Source organism: Gorilla gorilla, chromosome 3 (genome assembly GCF_029281585.2).
Source record: "Gorilla gorilla gorilla isolate KB3781 chromosome 3, NHGRI_mGorGor1-v2.1_pri, whole genome shotgun sequence".
In the NCBI taxonomy this organism is placed as follows: domain Eukaryota; kingdom Metazoa; phylum Chordata; class Mammalia; order Primates; family Hominidae; genus Gorilla; species Gorilla gorilla.
In genome coordinates, this window is record NC_073227.2 from 176,432,341 (window position 1) to 176,437,367 (window position 5,027).

Here is a 5,027-nt window from a genome sequence, read left to right on the forward strand (position 1 = left end):
TTCCTGGGTCTTTGGAGAGGGGCTCATTATTGGTCGCTTGTGTGCATGTGCTGTTGCCTAGGAGACAGGACCCGCCCAACTCCCACCCAGATAGCCTTACTCTTGCCAATAGGGTAAGGGTCCTTATCTGCACGTGTTGCAAATAAAGCACATTCGTCGTTTTGCCACAGTTAGGACGTGAAGTTCTCTGAATCGAAGTACGGTGTCAGTGGATGGGACAGAATAGTACGGTAGTGACGTTTGCAGAACCCTGTTTCCGACTGCACGTTTGAATCCTGGTGCCCGTTTCCTACACACGTGATTGTCCCAAGTTAAGGTCTTTATGACTCAGTTTCTTCTTCTGGGGGAAAACAAAAGTGTACTAATAATAGACACCTGAAAGGTTGCTGTAAAATTGAATGAAATAATACAAGTGGAACACTTGGAAGAGTGCCTGGAATTGTATTCGATATTAGATATGCTCTTCATGCAACTAAGCCGCAAAGGGCCTGGAGAGAACTCAGCTCTTGTGGACACAACTGAAAGCCCATTTGACATCTTACTTGAATGTAAAACTACCCCCCTTTGTATACTTAGTGAGTAATCTTATTCGAATCAAACCAAACAAAATGATCCACTAGGCTAAAAGAGCATATGCTACTAAAGTAAACAAAATCAACATCATTTAATTAGCATAGGAAATTCTTAAAGCAAATAAAAACCAAAAACGTTTATTGAAAGTCTTTAAAATAATATGAATTTTTACTATTTTTAATTTTTAAAAAGTTTAATCCTAGTAGAATTGTCTGAATGAATTCATTGACTAGTAATTAAACTCATACCTGGTATTTTTTCCACATCTCTAAAATATGTTAATATTTCACTAATTCAATTTTGTATAAACAAATCACATTGAGACAGAAATTTAATAAATCAATGTATTGAAAAACTAAATGTGCGTAACAAGAAATAAGAAATTTAGTAAAATACAATGCTGTATTAATCAGGGTTCTCTAGAGGGACAGAACTAATAGTATATATATATATATATATCCACTCATCCGTATCCATTTATGAAGCTGAAAATGTACACCACCTCTACACACACATACCCAGAATAGAAAATGCTCCCTATTTTCTATTAACTCATGGCACTACTGTTGAACCCTTCCAGGTTCCCCTCATGCTCCTGGAACCTCCTTTCCACTGTAAAACATTCTCTCACTTTTCCTGTATAATTGCATCCTTATCTTAGCTAAGCAAAACTATTTTCTGAATAAACTATCTCCCTGAGGGCTTTTCAAATAGGGACTGCTGTAGAAGGAAGATTTCTAAGTTCTCCTAGGTCCTCACATACTCAGTGACTGCTCTCCTATTACTCTAAACTCTTCCTCCTCACAAGCCAATATTCTATGTTCTATTTCTCAGTTTCTGTCATCAATAGATATCTAGGCCCTTCTCCCACATTCACTGAATATCTACAGCCAACCTATCCAATACCTGAGATCACACCAAGGTATGGTGTGGCCATGTTCCATTCAATAGAGTTCTTTGCTCTATACTCCAAGACTTTCATTTGTCCATACCCCTAATTGTGGGGCTCCATACTGGAAGTCTTAAACTGTAATACTCCACTCCAAAAGGCCCATGGCTTCCTTTTTTAGTTATTCTTCTCTTGTTATTTCTATTTAGGAACTCATCAAGACATCTAGACTCTTTTTTTTTTTTTTTACTTTTTCTTTCTTTCTTTCTTTTTTTTTTTTAATGCATGTATCTCATCTAAGATGTCCAGACTCTTGAGCTTTTCACATCTTCCCCCAATTTATCAGTTGCTCTCTTTGCTTCCTGCTTCCCTTTCCTAGCTAGCCCAAGTCCCGCAATGTAGCTTATGGAGTTCCTTCTTCAGCACTTTCAACTTTCTCACTTCATCATTCCTCTGGGACATAAAACTTGTCCATTGATCATCCAAATTCTTTGACCCAACGTATTTCAGAGTAATAGTGCATCAATCCCAGCTTACAATTTTATTTTATTTTTAGAGACAGGATCTCACTTTTTTTGCCCACTACTGGGCTCAAGCGATCCTCCTGCCTCCATCTCCCCAAGTGCTGGGATTACAGCCATGAGCCACCATGCCCGGCCCCAGCTCACAACTTTCTGTGTGACCTCAGGTATGTTACTTAGACACTCCTAACCCCAGTTTGTGCATTCATAGGTTGGGATAATACCTACCCCTTCCAGTGCCATTTTAAAGATTTCATATAATACTTTGCACAAATACATATGATAAAATTATTTCCCCACTCAGGACAGTGCCCAGTAAAGCTGGTGAGTCAGTAACTGTGGTTCCCCCGCTTTCCCTCTCCTTACCAAGCTCACCTTCCACCTTCCCTCTAATTCCCGTCCCTATTCTCTTTCATGTGTTTACGTGCCTGTCTCTTCCACTAGAATCAGTTTCTTAACAGCAGCAGTTTCTCAAAATTGACAGTTTGAGCAGAATCATTCTTTGCTGTGGGGGCTGTCCTGTGCCTAGTAGAATGGTCAGCAGCATCCCACTCTCCACCCCACTAGATGCCAGTAGCACCCTCCAAGCTGTGACAATAAAAAATATCTCCAGACATTGTCAAATATCCTCTGAAGGACAAAATCACCTCAATTGAAAACCACTGCACTAGAGTAATGGCTATCAAACTTTTTTGAACAAGACCTACAATAAGAAACATTTTGTATATGTATATACACACAGTATGTGAAATAACTTCATCAAATCATTCTTTCGCTTACGGTGTCCCATTCTGATATGTTCTATTCTGTTTAAAAAACGATGACTAGACTGAGCCTCCACAAGAATAGTAATCTTATCTGTTTCATCTTTGCACTCACAGTACCTAGGCAAATTTTGTGGCACACAAGAGGAACACAAATACTTGTTAAATTGCAACGAATAATCATTTCTGGTAGTCAATAAAGAGTTTTAGTTAACAGAAGAAAAACAAAAATTAAATTTGTTTTCTGGTTGTGCCATGTTCCAAATTGAACACCACCCTTGGCAGCTTCCAGGAGAAAAAGTTCTTCGCCTCTGCTCTAAAATATTCTGTAGCCTAATCAATGTGAGCAAAAGGCAAAAATCTACTAAGGTATAAAATGTTTTTATATACTACATATATAATGTAGTATATATGTATACTGATTATACATATATGATGTATACATAGTATATATGTATACTGTACATATGTACATAGTATGTATGTATACTGATTATACATATATAATGTGTACATAGTATATATGTATACAGTATACATAGTATATATATATAGTATACATAGTATATATGTATACTGATTATATATATACTACATATGTAATGTAGTATATATGTATACATATATATGTATATGATTATATATGTAGTATATAATCATATATACATATATATATACACAACATATAATCATTTTATGATTATATACTACATGTACAATCATGTGTGCACGAGGCAGTGACCTAAAATGCCAATGACTATGGCCAAATTACTGACAGATACAAGCCTGTGACTTAAGCAAGCCACTCAGAAGAAATAAGCCTCCCTTTCCTTGGAGACATTTTCTTAAACTATAAAAATAAAAGGCAGAAATTAGTACATATTCAGGTAACAACTACCCCCCTCCCTAAAATAACTTCTGTTGTATAAAACCCAAAGATTAAAAACTACAACATTGGATATAAAAGCTGAGTCTTTCAATAAAAAGAGGAATGGGACAAATAAACTCAACATATTTTTTTTAAAAAACACTCATCATTTTTCCTGAAAGTACAATAGATCCTCCTTATCCAAGAGGGATCCATTTGGAGACCCCCCCCCCCCACCCAGTGCATGTGCTGAAACCATGGATAATACCAAATCCCATATATACTATGTTTTGTCCTATGCATACATACCCATGGTAAAGTTGAATTTATAAACTAGGCTCAGTAAAAGATCAATAACAGAATAATTATAACATACTGTAATAAAAGTTATATGAATGTAGCTCTTTTTCTCTCAAAATATCTTATTGTACTGTACCATAGGTAACTCGCACTGTGGATAAATGGGGACTATTGTACAATAATCTCACCATTTGCCAATATTCCCGAACCGGTTTTAGCTTTTCTCCTCCTCCCTTGTTTGTTTCTTTTGGTTCAATGCTGCTGATTATTCTCTAAGAGGCTCTTCTAGCTCCAATCACATTCTTATATATATCAACAGATAGGAGGTTCTTCAACTGTCAGCTACACATCCATCCCTGCTACTTTCTTCATTGCCTCCACAGTTTCTATAAGGAAAAGGCAAAATCTTCATACCTGCAGAGTTAGCGCCACGTAGATGCTGCCAAAGGGTTTTCTGCCTGTGCCTCTGGAGGGGTGACATCACATCCCCCACTGCACCAGGGCCCATTGAGCAACACTTGGAGCAACCAAGGGGTGCCACACCAGAATGTGGAGACCAGTGACTTCAGGGATTGCTGGGAAGCAAGCCCCAAGGTCCCCAGGGCACCCTAGGGCCTTCCTTGGAAACTGTACTGCACTCAATGCTCTGGCAACATGGTCCTGTGATGAGAGTGCAGCCCAAGCAATTTACAAAACACCTTCTGGGTTGCTCTTTCATTGTCCTGGTGAAGAGTACAGTCCTGATCTATGTCTCCTGATTCACAACCTTTGTGTTCTCTCCCACACTTTATTTGCTAAAATATGGACAGGCTGAGAAGGCTAAAAATTTCCCAAATCTTTAAGTTCTGCTTCCCTTTTGATAACTTCTGTCTCTAAATCATTCCTCTTTTCTTTCATTTTCCCATACACATTCAAGAGAATCAAGCTGCTCCTTCAATACTTTGCTTAGATATTTCTTCTAGCAAATTTCAGTCTCATTATTCATAAGTTCTGCCTTCCAGAAAACACTTGGGCATGAACACAATGCAGTCAAGTTCTTTGTCACTTTGTGACAAATGTCGCCTTTCCTCCAGTTTCCAATAACATGTTCTTCATTTCCATCTGAGACTTAT